We start from the raw sequence: 21770 nt of genomic DNA on the forward strand, positions 1-21770 counted from the left end.
GTTACAACAAAATGTTCTAATTAAATAACAAGATTCAAATTCATAAGTTTGGATATCCTGTTTATTGTTTTGTTACCTTGTTTATACAGTTAGACAAACCCAGGACACTTTGTTCCAATACCATTAGTCAACACTATTCTATGCATCTTAAAGAAAACTTAGGCTACACTGTTCAAAACACTTTATGAAAGACTTTGCTTACATATAATGAGAACACTTACATACTATAGCAAAAAAGTCTTCATTCCACTAATTTCATGCATAGACACTGGACACAGCCCTGCACTCCCTGTGCCCCGCACAATTCCAGTTAGAAATATCAGCTAACTGGAAAAATAAGTCCACACTGTGTAAGGAGGCACAATTCTATTTAAACAAGAGATTTTAGACATCAGTCTTGTTGCCACACCGCAAAATACTTTGCTTTGACAAAGTAATGCTGTAAAGCTGCAAAGATATGATTTTTTTTCTTATATGTTTCTTATATCTAATCACTGTGTTTGTTGATGATGATTTCAAAGACATTTTAAAGATATTTGCTCTAATTATATGTTTTCAAACTGTCATGATTTTGTGTATAGAAAAGACTGCAAACCTTTAACAACAAACTAGTACTTTGTGTGTAACCACAACCCTGTAAAGTAAGAGCAGCCAGCAATAAATCCTCTATTTTTCAGTGGCCACAGTGCCGATGGTCGTTCATTTCTCCATTTCCATCTTTTTTTTCTTTCTTTTTTTTGTTACAAGGAAGGTTCGGGTGGGCATATCGTTAATAACGGAATAGTGATTCATCATTTAATTATGATTTGACAAATGCTCGCGCCTTCCCCATTCTCGGCATCCTCCTCCCTTTCAATTCTCCGCTCTGCCAAACTGTCACGCACTCCCCCCGTGGGATTAATTCGAGCTGTCTGTCTTTGTGAGGCTGCCGGCGCTCTCGGGGCGGCGGGTGCACGACACTGTCAATGAACAGAGAGCCTGACACTTCCAGGGAGGCGCACACAGACGCACGCTCCCCGCTCCCCTTGTTATTGTTTTCACCTTAACCCTTTCCTGCTTGCTTTTCTGCCTGCCTGCCTGAGTGTATGTGTGTGCACCTTCCTCCCCTCCCCTCCCATCTCCTCTCCTCTGTCTCCTTCTCCTGATTTCTCCCCTAGCTTTCTTTGCCCCTGTCTCTCTCTCGCTTGTCTGTCTCTCTCCTCTTTCCTGTCTATCGCTCCCCACCCAACCTACCTCCCTCCCTCCCACCCAGCGTCTCTCCATCTCTCTCAGCCCTTATAGAGAGAGGGGCAGCAGCATCAGGAGGAAATATCACACAAAGAAAATGTTGGCTGTAGTTCCAATGGAAAGGCAGCGTGAACAGCATGGGGAAAAGTCTTGTACATCAATTAAAATATTTATCTGTTTGCATATAAAAGTTCAGAGAAAGGTTATACACATTTTAAGACTTGGTAACCAGCCACAACCTGCACAGGATGGAAACTAAAAACTCAACAGACCATTTTAGATCACGTCAAGCCTCCTGGTGGCAAGTGACGCTAATGGGTGGCCATTAAAACAAGGCATGTTTGAGTTGAACTGGAGCGCCCGTGTAGCCAAATCCAGCAGGCCTTAGCCCCAGCTGGAGAGATAAGGTTTAATACCAGGCACAGGGCCCAGTCTTATCTCCCCTACTGATAGAGAGAGCACGGAGAGGAGAGGGGAGGGAAGAGGAGGGGAGGGCAGGCGAGGAGAGAAAACAAGAGGGACAAAAACAAGTGTCTTGCAGGGACCCTGGCTGGCTGGTTGCGTGAGTGCGTCCTCCCGCCGTTGGCATAGAAACTAATCCACGTTCACATTTAGCACCTGACTCGTTTTTTTTCCCACCTCTCTCTCTCTCCACGGCCATGGTGCAGTGGGAGTTGGGGGAGGAGAGGGTATCCTTGAGCTTTCTCCCTCTCATAATGAGGCTTGTAGGAGGGAGGGGAGGGAGGACAGAGCTGGCTGGTTGGCTGACACCACTGGCCTGGAAGATCCAGCTGCGTCTCGCTGTAGGACACTGCCGCTGCTGTTCTACAGCCATTTTGCTACACCACACCTGGAGGACAGCAGACAGTATTGGAGACAGTATTGATTGATCGGGCTAAACACACATACACTAGCTGCTGGGAAAGATGAATTGGTTCTGGCCAACGTTTGATTTTCCCCAGTGGTTTGTTAATCCTGTCATGTCTCACATACGTTACAACACACAGCGGACATTGTTAACTTAGACATAGTCTAAATACTCCACACTTTACACTCGCACATCTCATGCACATAACAAAAAAGTTATAAGTTCAGTTAAGGTGTTCACATTGCTCAACGTAACTTGATTTTCCCCAGTAGCCTGGGTTCATATTATTTCTTTCTAATCATATAAATGTCTGGAAGTATATCTGGTACATCTTCTTGATGCCATAAAGAAGCCATAAGGAGAATGGAGCGACTTGTTTGTTAATTTTTTTTCATGTTGATTAAAATGAATAAGCTCAGCTTAATCTGCCTCTTTTAAGTGTGTTAGTTGAAACATGAAAGCTGTTTCACCTTCATGCTAAGCCAACATCTATGCCACTATGCCTTTTTTTTTCACACAGCACTTTGGACCGTGCTCACTTCATTGTCTCTGTGGCGCAGGCACAGAATCAAAACTTAATATTAAAAAATAGAATAAAATATTTAGTATTGTACTTCTATGATATTGTCAGAAGATGGCAGTTAAAAAAGGATCAAAATGCATTTATTCTATACATTCTTCTTCCTTGTCAAAACCTGGTGCCTACATTACCCACATTGCAATTTCCATTTCTATCTACATACACCACTGATCCTCTGGACGTTGCCATGTTGCGCCGCCATGTTTCTACAGTAGCCGAAATGGACAAACCGTGCAACAGAGCACGATTTGTCATTACTTTAAATACATACAAAGAACAAGAACAAGAACAAGTAACGTTAGTAGTAGTAGTAGAAGTTGTCATGTTATGAGAAGTAAGAAAAGAAGAGAAATTTGGACAAAGGAAGGAGCACAGGTATTATTTAGAACAAGAGGGGTGAGCGGTGATGGTGCATTCATGTGGTGTCAAAATAATCAGAATCTTTATTTCCTTCTTAAATCTTTATTCCAAAAAGAGTGTATGGTACATAAAGAAGTATACAGAACTTTGATTTATGCAAAATCACATATTGCACATACATATATTGCAAACATGCAATAACAACGGTTAGTTTGCTGTCCATGCAGAGTGAACTAGATGTCTGCGTGTTGTATATGCTCTTATAATGTTAATCCACCACATCTTTGTAGCAGCACCCATGTTGATTCCACATTCCAACTTAAGAGCACATGAACATACACTGAAGTCGGAAGAACGACTTCACAACTCGGGAAATGGGACCATCCAAGGAGAATGTGAATGCACCGTGAGCCGCTGGTTGCAATTCACAACCCACACCACTAGATGCCACTAAAGCTTATACACTGAACCTTTAAGATAATTTATCAGACAAAAAAGGTTTGTACAATTTATTCCACGTATGCAGTAGTACTCCTCAAAACCTGTCAACAGACTTGTAACATATAGAGTATCCCTCTAATGATTGAACAAAATCACAGTTTCCATGCTTACATTTTATTTTTAAAGATACGACAAAAAAAGTTGCGTACAGTTGTTTTATTAACTGTAATTTACTATGAAGCACACCTGATATATAGCATTAACTTGACTAAGGGCACTTAAAAATCACTAGCTAATACATGGTGGGGCTACACCGACTACAGAGAGACCATGTGGAGGACTGAATTGAAGTGTTTTCTCAAATTGCAGTGGAGAATGTTGATAGTGGAGACTGCAAGTTTTAAAAAGTTGCATTTATTGTCTCTTTTTCAATAACATACATCTAGCGAAGTATTTCCACTGCAAACCTTCTGCTGACCGCGAGCACTGTTCTCCATCAGAGTAAATAAAACAACAATACTCTGTAAGTACATGGGTAGACCACTGGTGCTCAATAATACAAAGTTGATAAGAGAATGAAAGCACAGGGCAATATAATTAAAGCACAATAGGTGCTGATTATGTAGGATACATCCATCTAGTGTTTCGGTAATGTTATCATCAGCTGAAATCTGATTCTCTCATATAAATCGAAAACCTATGACATAGTACCTAGGTATCTGTTTACTCCTGGCATCAAGTATACACCAAGCCTGAGCAACCGTTTCAGCTTAAGAAGGATTTCAATCATAATACCATTTTATACTTGAGGCCTATGAATTTCCAAATTAATCTGAAGGCATATGTTTTTGTTTGTAGAGAAAGGAGACAATCTTGACAGTTGCTTTCGGCCACAGTATCGTCTTTGATATTACCACTCGGGGGCACCAAACACAGAAATTCTGATTAATGTGACTTTAATCGTGTTGCAATTGAACTTCTTAAACAATTACAATGTCCAGTAGAATAAAAATGGGTTGAAATTGGTGATTTAAATGTAATTGAACCAACATTTAACTTTTAACACTCTCTTGGCACACTGTTTTGTTAGTCCGTCACAAAGACGTATTTCCAAGTGAAGTCGTTAAGCTGCAATATGGCACAAAGACTCTTATTTGACAACAGCAGAATGTGACACTCGCATTAACACAGAACAACTTCATGCTGTGTATGTACATCTGCAAACATTCACACACATAAACACACCACCACAGCCTGATGGGCTTACCAAGGTGTTTATTTTCTGCTCTTGACGTGGGTTGCACTCTCACGTCAGTCCGTCCCCACCCCACTCAGTCTCTCCCTATGACATTAGTCAATGAGCTGGAAGAAGGAAGAGACGAGAAGAGGCTGCTGGAGCGCCATCTCTCTTCTACCCTCTACTCTACCCCACCTCATTTCATTTGTGTGTGTGTGTGTGTGTGTGTGTGTGTGTGTGTGCGCGCTGGTACACTTGCACAATAGTCTCTTAAGGCTTTTGGAGGACGCCGTATGAGAGCAGTGTGTGAGGTACTTTCCCGTGGCTGTCCTTCAACTCCCCACTTACCTCTCAGAAGAGCTCTCTGCTTCTGCGCTGCCCATGTCACATCCATTGTCCCTAATTAGGGATTCAGGACCCGAGCCCATTCAATTAATGTGCACCCACAATGCACCACAGATTCACCCCAATCTTCACCCTTTCACCCCCTCCCCCTTTAGCCCTAAGAATCCCTTTTTTGCAGCAACAGCGGTTTAGACGGGCTCAGGTAATTGTTGAGAACACAGGAATGATTTTCAGTAAATTCGAAAGAAGCAAACTAGAGCTAGTTTGTCCAAAAAAGCTGCCATTACATGATGTTAAAATGAAAAAAGTATTATTAAAAAATAATATTTATACCATCATCATTGACAGCAAAAGGTTACATTGTTACAATAAAATCATCACCAAATATGCTTCTCTATCTGAGCTGCAGGAGAAAAATGTCTTTTTTCACATTTCTCACTGTGCATGATTATGACTTAATGAAGAGGTCTCATGTTTGCGGTCACACTGTATTTGCACAAGGGTAACTGAAGCCTTGATATGCCGGCAGCGCAAAAGCTTGAAGACAAATGAGCTCGTACCCAATTTCTCACCAGTTTTAGTACCTGGACTAGTTGGCAAAATCTGGGCAGGGTGATGAAAATGAGAAAGTGTCTGCAACTACAGTGCCATCATTTTGTCTTCCTGCAAGGCACTTAACCCCCAGCTGCTCTGATGGAGCAGCTTAGTGGCTGACGGACTGTGGTGCTACTTAGCAGCTCACTTTGCTTCCTCACTCTGCCCAGCTCTTACATTACCAGAACAAGTAAACCTTTCAGAAGGTACAATCAAAGACTTCCTAAAGTCTATTGCGGAGTACACATCAACACTGATACTAGGGCTGTCGCGGTGAAGTAACTCTCCCCCCGGTAGTATGTTGGGGCTCAACACCGCGGTATGCAGTATTATCGCCTTATTCATCAATTAAGTAATTTGTTGGCATATAGCATAGTAAGAGTGTCTGTGTCTGTCACCTCACTGCACAGCGAGCCGCTAACAGCAGCTTTATGGTCAGAGCAAGCTAGCTGCTGGGTGCTAGTCAACAACATTGCCAAGCAAACTCATTTTTGTAGTTTGACCGTGTCTTTTTCATACATAACGTTAGCTCTATTGTCACCTTCAGGGCTATCAAGTCAATTTACATACAGCAGCAACGCACACACACAGAGCAGGTGTGGAGAAGAATATGCTGTACACTAACCACTGCGCTGTAGTTAGGTTATAACAACATTTCCACAGAAAGCAACATGGAAAAACAGCTGCAGGCATCCGGCACACTACGCTCGTTAGTTAGTGAGCTTCAAATGAGGCTTACCGTTCACAGTTTCTCTCGACTGTCCCTCAGGATTACAATGTTAGTCCAACATCACCGAGCCTGCTAGTCACATTAGCTACTATTAGACTGTCCCTCTGTATACCTTAGCAAAGTAAACTCATTTTTCAGGTCAAATCAATTTGTGCCTACAGCAATAACTTTTCTCAGAGTCATATACAAGCTGAGCCACATAAGACACCATCTGTACGTAGAAACTCAATCTGGAAAGTTCTCTTTAACAGGGAGCAAAATTAGGGCAAGTTCAGCAAGAAGTGCAAAGTGGTATGTCTTGGGCACCTGCTATGTTGGGTCAGGTTTGCCCTGCTTTTTCTGAAATACTTTTACGTTCCCTCATAATAGCTTTTGCATTATTTCACATTAAGATTTGGAACAATTAAGAGTGTTGGTCCAGTTATAATACACTGCCAGTTTAGGGACACGCTAATATAAAAATACTATAAAAAGGAAAGATGGCATAACACTTTATATTAGCAATTAATGCTAATTATAGCCACTGGCTGTGTGCACAGCTGCAGCAGCTTTGCCTGGTTGTGGTGGTTAATGCTGTGCATATGATTATTGCCTGGACTATGGCTGCATGTGCAGTTGAGTCTCCAGCCATGCTAGTGGCTCTGTGAGGTGGTGCTTTGAGCTTTGCTAACATTCTCACAATGTTAACAAGCTGATGTTTAGCAAGTATAATGCTAAGTTTATTATGTAAACATTTGCTAATTATAAACACAACATGTAACTGAGGCTGATGTGAAAGCCATATGTTTTGCAAATATTTGGTCACAAACCAAATGTATTAGACAAACTGAAATTTCAACATGATGATGGCGCTTGATAAAAAACCATGGGATCACTAAAATTAATACAATTCATCCTTAGCAACAACTATTCGATAGATTTCCATGAATCCAATGGCGAGATATAATACCACAAATGTGAAGCTCATAGTGGCACGACTAGAAAAATCAGGGAATCACCAAAGATAATAGGCTTAATCCTCCAAATGGGTGGACTAACAGATCTACATGCCGCCATAGCTAAAATTAAATGGGAGAATCCTCTGGAAGAGACACAAAGGAGAGATTCCTCTCCCAGGACTAGGGACAAGTGGAATAGGTGCCGCAGGTACAGAATAATTAAAATTAGCAGTAACGGAATTTCAATATGGAGAAACGGTGTGTAACAGTGTAATAAGTTATAAACTTTCAGGCAAAGAGTAAGTATTTGGAATGAATAATGTGTGGTCATATATGCTGCACAGATTGATTGATTTGTGATATTGGGCTATACAAATAAAAGTGACTTGACTTGAATCTATTGTCTTCTAACATTTAACACAATCCACTTTACAAATGACAGATGTTAGGCCTGGTGAATTCCCTAAAAAACACAAAAACAAATAGAGTCAAAATCCCACGCCGTACTGTAGATACACTGTAACATCTGTGGCCACAGCCTTGCAGAGTGACGACACCCCCAACTGAATGATACATATCTCTCTTCAGTGTCAAATGATTCAATTAATTACACTCACCCAGACAGGAAATTAGGGATTTTATGTATGAAGTATTTTGCAGGGGCACGAGGCATGAACAGGCTTCTTAATGAAGCAAGCCTGCCTGAGTTTATAATGAAGATAACTAGGGAATGGGAGAATTATTTCAACCTGACCTGTAGACCTTCAAGAGGCGTTTACAAACACAGGACAAACACAAACACAGGAATGATCTTGGGCAAAGGTAAATGTCTCAGGAGTTGGTATCCAGACAAGAATAAAACTTATACGAATTCAATGTAAAGTAAAATTTATTTTTTTAAACTTTTTTTAAAAAACTCCCTCTTTTGTTACAACAAAAACTATTTGATTCTCGGGTCCAATTTACGTGTCCATACATCTCATCGTACATCTTATATTAAATTTCTTGCCACTGTAGTGACAGAGGCAACTGCCAACAAACCAAGTGGTGGGGAAAAAACAAATACAAAGAGAGAAATGGAAGATTTGGTGACTTTGATGCTGACATTAAATAATAAGCTTTTAATTAGTATATCAGCATTAACACTGTCTCCAAATTCAGGCTCAGATTTAAACTACTGAGACTAATTAAACTAAATGGGTGAATGCTGGGGGGTGGCACAGTGGTGCAGTGGTTAGCACTGTCACCTCACAGCAAGAAGGTCGTGGGTTCAAACCACGGTTGCCCCGGCCTTTCTGTTCTGTTGCATGTTCTCCCCGTGTCTCTGTGGGTTCTTTCCAGGTGCTCTGACTTCCTCCCACCTAGACATGCACGCTAGGTTAATTGGTGTCTCCAAAATTGTCCTTAGGTGTGAGTGGTTGTCTATGTGTGGCCCTGCGATGGACTGGCTCAGAGTTTACAGACATACATTTAGACATGTTACCCAAAATACACATCACTACATTATGCCAAAAAAGATACATAAATAAATAATTAAACTAATAAATCTACTATGGATACAATGGATAGATAGAGGCATTTTGGTGGGAAAGTGTTCTTGGGTACTATGTAATGTCAAAATCACTGGTTTGATTTCCTGTCTTCCTGTCTACCAAAAAAGGAATAAATGCCACAGCTGAGTATTTTTAGGCATTTCTGCATCCTTTATAATAGTGAAAAGACAGATTTACTATATAATTATTATTTATTGGAGGTCTAAAATCTATGTTTTATATCTCATGATGCTGACATTTATTTGAGATCTACCTTTCAAAGATCTGCCTTTCTAAATAGTCTGTAATAAAATTGCAAAGCGTCACAATGTATCATACAATATAATGTCAAGATACTTTAACATCTGTCAGTCTGAAAACTGTGTTTAAGAAGACAAATGTAAATGCAAATTGTATGCCAAAAGCAAATAAATTATGAAAGAAATCATAATGAAACATATGAGTAAGGTGTAAAAAACTTTGCACGATACGTTGTGTTAAAACCGTATGTATAACTAAGTATTCATCTGTTTACTGCATAGTACATGGTATGAGAAAAAGCACATTAAACTAATGGTGGTCCACCTGATTTTAACACTGAATGCAGCAAAGGGAATATGGCTGAACATATAATCTAATGTCCACCGTCATTGCAGATGGTGTCATATTTTTTTTATAGCTTTTTTTTATTTTCACAACAACTAGTAGAAGGTAATAGCTTCATTCTAAGTGGAATATATTTATCCTTCACAAATGTCAAACTGTTGTCGTCACAGTGTCGTTGCTACAACAGCCATGGTGTGTGGCAAGCAATTGCCCCATGGGCATATCACACAAGCACACAAACCCACAGACAAGGAAACAGCCACGCATGCCCACACACATGCAAACACACCTGTAAACATATATCGTGCGCTGGTATGTCAGCAACTGTCTCTTCCTCTCATCACATCCATACACCCCTCCTCTTTCCCTCCCCTACCTCCCCACCCTCCAGTCCACATGCAGAGCCTCCCCCGATGTTGTGGCCTGCCCCTGACAGTAATTGAGGGAAGCTGGCCGGAACAGTGTGAAGAGGGGGGAGGAAAAAAGGAAAGGATAGGAGGAGAGAGAGATGAGAAGAGGAAGGGAGGGGGAAACCATTCATCTGAGACCCATGGATGTGGAATGGCATATTACAGGTCTAATGTGTAATTAGATAGATAGGGAATAAGGTCAGTGTGCTCTGAGAGGAGGAAATCGCTGACGGCACAGTGCCATCTAGTGGTGTAGGGTTGTATTTAGAAATCCTCCCCATCAGGTGGACAGTTGTGGAATGAATGGGGATCAAATTAGAAGTTAACAATGATTTATGACATATTCTTCACCATCTGCAAGTGGAATCTCTCCTGTGATTGTTTGCTTCTCAAACAGTGCGCAGTGTTGCTGTCACATGCGCTGCCAGACAATGAGGCATTTGTTTTGATTTTCGTCACATGAATGTTGCACTGTCAGCCACCTGACTTAAAATATTTTAGAATAGATTTTTGTCAATTTAAAAAAATAAGATCCTGGTAAATAGTTTGGATGAGCTGATGGAAAGTGGTGAACACTTATTTTCATTGGGTTGTTAGGCAGACAGGCAGGGACACATAAAGGCAACAGACAGGCAGTCAGTGCCTTTGTACTGTATGTCCATCTGCCTGCGTTCATGCTTGTGTTTTCTATAGTAATGCTCAAGTTCATAATGACAGATCTGAGACGTCTTAACCTGCTTAGTGACAACAGGTGTTCAGTCCAGACCACTTGGAGACAGCCAGAGCACATGACAGGAAGCGGCTAAAGCTGCTGGGCTAATAGTACTAAGACAGAGAAATTACCATCCTCGGGGCAGGGATCTATTCCCTCCCTGCATTTACATGGTTGTGCAGCTTTAAGCAGTCTGCCTGCAAAACTACAGACGTATGTTCACAGAAGTTATTATTTCGATAAAGACTATGAGTAAAATTATGTTTGTTTCATGCTGAGGTAAACAAAATAATACTCAACAGATTTTAATTACATTTTTAATTAAAAAGTGTTTTATAAAGGTAAAGATGGCAAATTTAGTTTGAGCCTTTCTATTGTATCTGTATCCAAATACAGTTCTACCACACCTTATACACTCCCTCAGAAATAGCTTAATTTCAACTATCTGATACAGAACACAGACGTTACAGAGCTAATGTTACACAGTTTGTTCAGACAAAAAGTAGTGCAAAGTGTAGTTTAAACACAATTTATCTAAGCATTAATTTTTGGTATAGTGTACTAATTTAACTAAATTCCGATAGTGTTTTCTTACTTTTTCCCACTTCAGCAATGATAATGTTATTTGCTAACTGACTATAGAATTTGTGTGCAGTGGGGATTATTCAAATGCCAGCAATTTGGATAAGTGATTATTTGGTGAGTTCACTTGTCGAGAAATATTTCCTGGTTCCAGCTTCTAAAATGTGAGGGTTTGTTTGTTTTCTCTCATTTACATGGTTATAAATTGAATATCTTCAGGTTGTGGACTGTTGGTTGACAAAACAACCAATTTCTGGCTCTGAGAAATTGCGATTTTTCACTATCATTTCAAGATTAAATAAATCAAATCTGCATTGTTTCAAGCACTTTATACACTTTATTTTATACACTTCTTGAAAGCTTATTTTATTACATTTAAACCCTAAAATTTAATCATTTCTGGCAAAGAACAAAGCACTGTAAGAACTTAAAGACAGAACCACTTCCAAAATGAATGCTGGACTGCTGTCTAAACACTCCTACCGCTCAGCATATTCACATGTAACTTACAAATGTGTGTGTGTGTGTGTGTGTGTGTGTGTGTGTGTGTGTGTGTGTACTCACCGGCACACTCCTCTATCGTTCTATTACATGGGCCAGTGACTGCGCCATCTCTCCAGTTTCACCCCTCTGCTCTCCCAGACGTCTCATATTGCCCGGAGGGATGGTGTTGATGTGGGAGGCAGAGGGGGGGAGGCAAAGGGCGGGTGACTACACACATTATCTGTCTGAGAGCAGCTCAAACCGCACGGCCGCAGCCTCTATCTCCTCTCTGCTGACTTCAACATCTAACATTTGGCCCCAATAACTCCCAATAACGTTTCTTTTGTCCACTGGGTACTGGCAATTGCTAATTTTTGTAGGCAATAACTGCATTATTCACTAAAACTAAATGAGTGAAGAAGCGGTGCTGAGAGATAAAAATGTTACCGTCAGATATCATGTTCAATTATAGTTTTTTTTTAAGGCTTTGGATTATAGGATTATATTAAGTGTGGCAAACCTTTATGCTCCAAGTGCTATTTGTCAGTGTTACTTGTCTCACAAATATATTCAGCTGCAGATTATTTTTTATGATTAAAATCCCCAGTCCGTCTATTTAACACATTATAATTAGTTCATAACCACACCTATACTTCCAACAGAACTGTGAGTATACCATAATGTGCTCTTTCTACAAATCAATCGGATGGCCTGGTTTCATTTAAATCCAATTCTGCCCCCTGGTGGTGACGTGATCAAACTCAACAAATACAGTAAAAATGCATTTACAAAAGTCAAGATAAGCTTTGCTGATGGTAAAATAATAATCATAATAAAGATAATAATGAACATAATGATTTACAACGTAATGGCTGTTGTAAGGGCATTCTACGCTAATCAAAATGCTTTTCCAAAAACAAAGGTCAGTCAGTAAAGATATGAGCTGTCACCATGGCATGAAACTTATGAGTCAAAGTACCTTTAATTATTGGACTCAGCATTGGTTTATCATGTGATGTTATTCTGTGCTGACTGGTAGGTTTCTCTTTCTGTTCATCTTGTAGGCCAAAAACTTAACAGGAACAAGATCAGGACTACTACCACCCACTACTTCTATCACTCGTCTACTTCTTATAAAATAGTAATAAAGGTAAAGAAGAAGAAAAAGACAGAACTACTACTATTATTATTATTATTTTTAGCATTAAAAACACATTTTCAGTGAAATATTTGACAAATAATTCTGTAAAACTCTCAAATTATTTCTTCCTGAGCTTTCGGCCTCTGCCTTGTGGCTTTTATCAGCGTACTGAGTTTGGAGTTAAATGTTTTAAGCAATGTTTGGGTGAGTGGAAAATGTTTATTTTCGGTGTATGTCAGCATCTTTATAAATCTCTTGTCCACACTCCCTCTGCGTCCAATAACGTTTTTTAGAACGATAGGTCTGTCTGGATCAGACCACACAGTATCTCCGCTGAGTAATCGTCTCACATCCATTCAGTAAACGCCCCCGCGCCCCCTCAACCAATGGTAAACACACAGGAAGTCAGTACACAGCAGTGTGAGCACAAATGGATTTCTCAGAGGAAAATGGTTTAATGTGGACATCATTCACAGAGAGTAAAATGGAAACTTTAATATTTACCTCACCAACTTCACAATCAGTCTAAGTCTAAGAGCAGAGTCCCTTATTCTGATGGCAAGAAAAACAGCAGGACAACTGACCACACCCTCAGTACAGAGCAAACACTTCTGCTGAATAAGAGCTGCATATTGTCTCTCCAAACTCTGTTCTGTAAATACAAAAATACACTGGGTGTTAATTTATCTCTAATAAGAGGTGGGAGTACAAATGCTGCCAGAAAACACGGCTACTACAAAATGCTGAATCATATTCCTCCCAAAACTTGATTTCATGAAAAAATGGACCTTAAGAATTTTTAACAAATCCTCCAGTGATGTTAAAGTCAAACGTGAAAGCATTTTGGCCACCCACACAGCTCTGAGAGCGGACATGACTAGCTCAAGCTGGAACTTATTGAAGGGAAGAGTTGATCTGATATAACAGCATACTGAAAACCCTCAATATAGTTTTACATCCGTGGGACTGTGGAAGAAAACGCTTATTCCATCTATTGTCACATTAAAGGCGTTCAATGTGGAGAACTGGCGGCATAGATTAGGAAAACTAGGTTTTCAACTTTGCTGTGTTGAATATAGGTTTAAAAAATCAAGTCAGTTATAATAAAGTCTTACTGAATTGAATATTATAAAGAAGTCTTACTGAAGAACAGTGAGCTAGAAAATGTATGAAACAATGACATCAAGGCTTCATGATAAGTGAGACAAATGTTGTGCTCAGTCTCTCATTGCTTTTTTTCCTTTACTGACCTCTCTGTGAGGTTATCCTGCTTAACAACCCGATTGCATTGCTTAAGCAAGGCCACTACCTGACAACTCTGAAACAACTAGACGCCCTGTGAAAAATCATTCAGGCTTGTTGTATTATCACAAATAAAATACAAAAGAAGAACACTCTGAATCTCGCGCCCGAGTGATTTGCAGGAACCTCTGTCCACCTGTAAACACGCAGGTGGGTCTAGAGAATAACTGGATCAAAGTGGCCTGATGACAGACATGTCCTGTGTTCTCTGTAGTGTCCGAGGGTTTTTGGAGTTTCAGTGGACCCAAAGATTGCTGTGGACCCGAGTACAGACCAGCTAGAGAGAGTGGATTAAGTGTACTTCTCTGTTTATTCTCTTTTCAAAATAATTGTAACTCAATTATTTGCTCAACCCCTCAGTCTGTTTTTATTTTCCATTTAACTCTTTTAACCCTGATTGTAACACTGTAACTTTTATTATATTTTATGTTGCTTTTAAACTTTTACATATTTCTCTGTTGCTTTTATGTTTTATGTAAAGCACTTTTAATTACCTTGTTGTTAAAATGTGCTATACAAATAAACTTGCCTTGCCTTGCCTTTTATACATCCAGTATATTGACAAAATACGGAAAATACTCTAAGTGCTCCCACTCGGGTATAAACATTTTATATTTTGTTTGTGTAAGTTAATCTTAAGGTGCTGCCAGTAATCATTGTCATAACAAGGAGGAATGATGTCACATCCTTGTTAATCATTATCCAACCATCAATTACTCAAATGATGCCTTTATTGCCCAGGCTGTTGTTTCATCACTGTAAAAATGTTCACATTCTTGAAAAATAAACAACTGTAAACTGACTATACAGCATGTTTTAATATCTCCAGAGAGAATAAAGGAACTAAAATCCGCTCAATATAAGCGTGTGCCCTGACTCTGACCACCGGCAGACATTCTGTGTCAATGCACAATAGACTGCTTGTTAGAGCAACCTATAGGTCAACTGTTGTAAAAACTATATGTTAGCTCTCTGAATTCTTTCCCATTTTGCAGTCTCATTCTTTCAATGTCTGTCTATTGCAGCATTACTATTGAGGTGGCCCAGTGGCTCGAGACAGTCATACATATGTGGGCGGTGGCTGCTCTATGTGCATGTGACTGGCACAACAAGCAAACGGCAGGAAGCAAAAGCTGAGTGCCCTCAGATACCTCCCTCCCTCCACCCACTGCGCCCCATCTGCAGCAAAGTCCTAGAAAATCTGTGGCCTTATATGCCTCTGACACACTCACAAACAACTTACTGATATTGTGTGTGTGTGTGTGTGTGTGTGTGTGCGTGCGTGCGTGTGTGTACCCCTGCGTGCGTGTGTGTGTGTGTGTGTGCGCGTGTGTGCATGCGATGCAATGAGACCAAGGGTGGCACACACATTACACTCAGCAGCTACTATACACAGTGTCCTGCTCAACCAGGATTTACTGGGCTTGCCACACATATAGGTGTCAAAGACTATGAATTAATATATGTAAAAATCTGTCAATACATTTTTTATGTTTAAGAAGAACAAGACCAGAAGCCATTTCAAAAGACACCACTAAAAGCTCTCAGCTTTAGCGAACACGATAATAACAGGCTTATTTTTGTTAGAAGTGAAAACACATTTCCAGCCAACCATCGGTGACATTAAGAAGTCACGCCATCGCCTTACACCAAATGAGTGAGAACATGTTAAATGGAAGATGTTTACAGAACAGTGAAACCGTTTCAGCTACAGAGTATGATTCAGCATTCACCCAAGAGGCCAAATGACCTTTCCACCGTGCTTGACATTTGGTGCCTAAATGAACACCTCAATAGAAGCTGGAAAATGTATATTAAAACGTAACAATAATCGCACAAACCTCCAGTGAATATTAAATGTGTCACTGTCATTTACACTGATCATACACTGATTTTATTTAAGTATTGGAGTGTTTCTCTAAATTGTCTTGCATGGGATGACTCTCCTATTTAGATTGTAACAGTCTAAATTAAAATGTAATGCGTCACAAACACCAAATATCACAGTGCGGGTACATAACCAGATAAAATATTTGGATATTTTCACGGAATGAGCCAAAGTCCAGTTAGAGACTGATTTGCCACGAGGGCCTTTCAATATCATATATGCTGATTGTTATTGGGAGATTGCTTCTGTTTGTAAATTCCTTTGTCTTTTACATAAAACTATATTTAGTATGAGCCCTCTCTGATCCAGTATCTAGCAGAAATGTCGCACGTTTGCCAAAAATTTTAAAATCAGAAGTACACTTTTTGTTCAAAAAGCCATGCCAAGGTCAAACTGGCCTCAGAAAAGTGAGACAAAGCATTCCCTGATCTACGCGTATGAGGCCACTTCCTCTGAGATGAACTGTTTCCATCCTACTACAACTAATAGATGAATGAGAATTGCAGCACAGCTTTGTAACCTTTGTAAAGACGAAAGAATTTAAGACTAACTGCATATTATGACTGAATGAATGGATCAATTATGCTGGTATTAAAAAGTAACCTCAAGTATAAAACTAAACCCTCCCTCTTTCTGGCTGTTATCCCTCCGCTGATGGAATGTGTTCTGACAAGAGGACTTCAAAGCAAAAAAAATACCAACATAACAAAGGCTTTATCAGCAATACATTATACTTTTTCGTGTGTGTTTAACCTAAGTCATGGTTTGTGATGTGCCTTTGATGTAATGAGCGGTGCAAATAGTGGAGGAGGGGCTAGATCAGTGTCTAAGGTCATATCAGGATACATGAGTCAAACTGAACCACAACAGAGAACGTCATTGAACTTTTGTGCAATATAACCCCGGCGTGAAGATCACCACACCACAGGTCTAAAACCAGTTTGTCTAAATCATTTTAATTCTCTGGGAAGTGCCAGAGCAGGTTAAGAAACAAATAACATCAGGCAGATGCAATAAAAAAAAAGTGCGTAAGTAGGGCAGAGCCTCTACTCATCACAGCACGGTGAAATACCACATATTGTGTAGAATTGCTTAGCAGCAACGAGAAGCTATCAATAGATGTGTGCCTTTGCATGGCTTATAGAAAGTGAGCCCCATTGAGTGAGCCCCAAAGTGAGCCATTGTGTCTGCTGATACCACTGGGTGGAGGCAAAACCAAGGTGACACTTACAGGCATACTTCACATATATTTGTTAAATTAACTGTTTACATAAGGCTACTCGGAAGAGGCTGAAATATAACATTTCAGCTTATATTGTACTATTTGACTCGAGCTACCAACTGTGCTTTACAAAAATGGCATTTTCTTCTGTATGCACAAGCCCACTCTTTGATGTGGAAATGACAGAGAGAGAGTAAACAGAACTAGAAAGAAAAAATGGCATGTTACAGGCATTTTAAACTTAGGTCCAAGTCTAGATTGAGTGCCATTACAACGATAACTATATTTGTGTAAATCCCTGAAGTGCTAACTGTTAAATTCATCAGCACAGTCAGCTTTCAACAATCAAAAGCGCAGACACCAACACCATTTACAACGAGTAATAAAAGGGGGATTTCAAATGAACAGTCAGCAGGAGGTGATTTCATTCGCCGGGAATCAGAGCATAGGTATTCCCCTCCTCGGCTGTCGAGGACAGTGGTTTGGATTGCGCAGCCATGTTAGTATGCAGAGCATGGTTCGGTGAGGAGCGAAATGTGAATGATAAGAAATAAAACAAACAAAAAAAACTGAAGTACCAAATCAGAGTAAACGTTTGCATTCATTAATCCTCAGAAGCCAGAGGCTGTAAAATCAAAATACCAAGAGGGCTCAGAGGTTCTGTGAGAAAAACTATAACTGACAGATTACAATGATGCCCACATCACTATTGACCGCTTTTCTCCAAACTAAGCTGCTAAATTTAGCAATAAAGAGGAGGACTTTCTTCCTAAAGTATTTTCCTGACCAAAAGAGCGTTCCAAATGCACTGATGTCATGAAGTCAAGCCCTACAAAGAAAAACCACTGTCTAAGACATGTTTGATGATGGCCTTGGTTGTTATTAAAAGCAAGCTTTAATTGTCCCTTACAAAGTCCCCGTTTTTTTTTTTACACTATGTAAAAAAATGTTATCTGTTTATTCTTCCATACTTTAAACAGAACATAAAAGACACAAGCCATAAAGTCTGTAATCATTCACAGTGCACTTTTTTCTCACACCAAACACACACATTCATACAAGCAGACAGAGACACACATGCGTGCGCACCCAGGGGACTTCCAGACCAACACACCTCCACCCACACTCAACCTCCAATGCTATACAGGCTGTGAACCCTGAGACGAACACACACATTCCACACAGGTCTGCTCACATATACACAGATAAACTGAGAATTAGGACTATTGACACACACACACACTTCGTTAATGCTGACTTGCGATGTAACCAAAGATTGTATGACCAAAGACTCATGCAGCTGCAACTACAATAGCAATTACTGTTACATGGAGTCAACACGCTGATGATGAGTTGGGAAGTCATGTGATGATCAATAATAATTTGCATCATTGCATTGCTCTCCCACACACTCACTTACATAAGCATTTCCATTTTATGCTACTTTACACATTCCAGAGAAAAAAGACCTCTACATTTATTGACAGCTATAATTACTCTGCGGATAAAACTCATTTAAAACATATGACCATCTTGTAAAAGTACAACTTACACGTATATAGTATGAACTAGCCAGCATATACAAAAATGTGTAGAGTACTTGAAAGTAGCTCCACATTGACCAGTTACAACATTAACATGCTGTTCATACAGTAATGCATCAGTAAGAATAATTCAATAAGATAATATTTAATAACATTACTCTGACAGAGGCCATTCTGCTGCATGACAACTAAATTAAATTGTAAAAAAATTCTGGTTTGATAACTTTTTTAATTTTGAATGCAGAACCGACTACTTTTACTCAAGTAAAGGATGTTAATTGCTGCTTCCACCACTGATTAACATCTGTTGTCAACACTAGATAGTTGCTTCTACACCTTAAGGTGGGCTTCTCTGACTTTTCCAAGAGATGCTTTTTGTGTGTGTGTGTGTGTGTGTGTGTGTGTGTGTGTGTGTGTGTGTCAATGCACTACAGTGTTTGCTGAAACCTGTTTTGTTTTCAAATTATTTATTTTCAGCTTTATATTTTATTGACCTGATTACACTAAAGAATTAAGCGTTTGAATGATGGGTGAATTATCACCTTACATTTTCTGTTTTAATTTGTGTGTCACAGTGAATGAGACATCGCTCGACATTATTCATACAAAGAATGAAATCAGGAACTACTCAGCTGCCCGCAACCATGCTGAATAATCAACATCTTAAAACAAATCATACACGCTAACATAAAACTTGTTGTGTGCAATAACCTACACAGGCTGAAGACTTTGTCAGCTTGCAGTACATTTTGTCTCAGTGCACTCTGTAATGACAAAAATAAGATGATAAATGGCCTGACCCTTAACAGCAGGAGCAGCTGACGCTGAGTGCATACAGGATAGCTACACCTGCAGGCCAGTGCTTGCATTTACTTAGGTTTAAATAAAGCAGGGTACTGAAATATTTGTCTCAAATTTATCCTGAACCAATTTTCTAATCCTGTTTAATTATAAAGTAAAATGTTGCCATGAATCACTTCTCAAGACTAAACTTCCTCATTCCAAGCCCAGACTCTCCCTAACACTCAACCTGATGGCAAACGTGATGTATTTTATTTTGATACAGAGGCAGCCATTATTCCATCTATGAAAAACAACCGGTCTATCCATCCTCACCTCACACAACACACATTCCATTAACTGATCAATTATAGGTCACATTCCTTACAGAGGCCTTGCACGCAGTGTTTGTGTGGCTGTCTCTCCTCCTTCATGGCCGTGTGTAATTACCGGAAATTCACGGTGGTGGTTGAGCAGGTTAAACAATGGAGAAGCGTGACACTGCAGTTTCAGTATGACTTGTTGACAGTTTACATTATTAAGACACATAAAACTCTAACTCACATATGTATTAGACATTAACAATTGCAGCAACCACTGATTTACACACAGTAGCTGCTGTCTCTTCCTCCGTGGAGACAGAAAGGCATTCCAATCATTTTGTGAAAGGTCTCTATTGAGATGATACATTTGGTTCACAACTCTGTCAACACAACACAGCTGTCATGATGGCACCGCTAAAAATCTATTTTAGGCCGCTCAGCAAAAACTGACCCAAATTTTTTGGGTTGTTTGTATCAGTTAGTCACAGATGACCTTTTTTGCTGTTGGTATAATTTAGAGCAGACACCGAATCTGGATTACCAACCAGGCAAGCCAGCCAACTAGCCCCAAAGTCCCAAAACTCCAGGGGCCCAAAAGCTCCAAGCTTTAAATGTGAAAACAGTTTTTTACTCATTTAAATTAAAGTTTGTTTGTGAATATGCACTACTAATGCACAGCTGACATGACCAGGGGCTTATGGGATTTTGAATGGACATGGGTCACCCAACCATAAGGCTTCTGACTTTGTGACACCAGATGTTTTAAAAAATGAAATTGAATTTTTCTTTTAGATTTAACAAAAGTGTCCCCTAAACAGTGCTGTGTTTTAATGAATCAACTCAATTCATCAATTCAGCATTCTTTTCTCCTGCATGACCCCTTGGGGGTCCTAATAAACTGTTTTTGAGTCTGATAAACCTCACAGATGTACTACTTAAACTGACCTTCCTTGGTCATATTTCATCACCAGTACCATCTACCATTTATTGATTTATTTTATTTCAGGTTTATTGAGCAGGGACAATGCACACTAATAATAGCCTACAGATACTAAAAGATTTTAAAAAAACAACATAGAAACAAGAACAGTGGGTCAATATCAACACCAGCACAACAAAACACATCGATGCAAGCTCTTGCACTTTGTTTTTTTATTCGTTTTTTTCTTTTTAATCAGTGCTGTTTGCGGTCTGAACGGTTAGTGGCCTTATATGAGCCCAGCAGTTCAGTCTTCTTTTAATCCAGCCATGAGGAGTGCTGTTTGTCCTTTTGCCCTTTTGCCTGTTTATCCATTACTGATCCCCCTTACAGTTAGCTGTCACACTTCATTGACTTTACAAACAAATCGGTTACAGTTGACAAAACTATCTCACCTCAGGGTCTACTTAGTAGCTGTTCTGGGGCTTTTAATCATATCACATGATCTTGATCAGCTGATGGGAGTATGCTAACAATCGCCTTGAAACTTTTGATACTCAAATTCCCACTACTTTGGGAGCACTTTAGGGATTTCTTGTAGATGTCTGATTAAAGTTTAGCAAATAAAATGTAAATGTGAACGTCTAGCCTACAGTTTAACTGTGCAAACTCCATCTCTTGATGAAGATCTTGAGATGGGAGTGAAAGCTGCAGAGGTGATAAATATAAATAAATGCACCATAGGTGAAACTGTAAAGTCAGCGTCTGTTTCCAGGGTCAATGTTGAACTTTAAGCCTCAAAAGTAGTTGCAGAATCGTACATACCTACACGTGCAGCTGCGTTTTCTAATAAAAAATCGAGGAAGAACAGAAAAATTTGATTTTGTCGGGATTCTGTCCCATTTTGTCTGGAAGAGTTGGTTTCCATCATCTCGCAGCGCAGCAGGATCGAGGAGGAACACAAGGAAGCAAACTGTGGCGCTCCTGCTGTCAAAAACCAGTTGCA

General features: G+C 39.7%; 1 long non-coding RNA gene across 1 annotated transcript; it reads right to left on the minus strand.

Annotated features, from left to right (window-relative positions):
* Positions 1 to 477: 477 nt before the first annotated feature.
* LOC119898940 lies at positions 478 to 21713 on the minus strand. Its single transcript, XR_005443661.1, has 2 exons — positions 21590 to 21713; positions 478 to 2077 (listed from the first exon to the last, which is right to left on the minus strand). It is a non-coding gene; the product is annotated as an uncharacterized LOC119898940 (long non-coding RNA).
* Positions 21714 to 21770: the final 57 nt, after the last annotated feature.

Source organism: Micropterus salmoides, unplaced genomic scaffold (genome assembly GCF_014851395.1).
Source record: "Micropterus salmoides isolate LMB-PRFRI ecotype aquatic unplaced genomic scaffold, ASM1485139v1 Ms_hic_scaffold_12, whole genome shotgun sequence".
Lineage (NCBI taxonomy): Eukaryota > Metazoa > Chordata > Actinopteri > Centrarchiformes > Centrarchidae > Micropterus > Micropterus salmoides.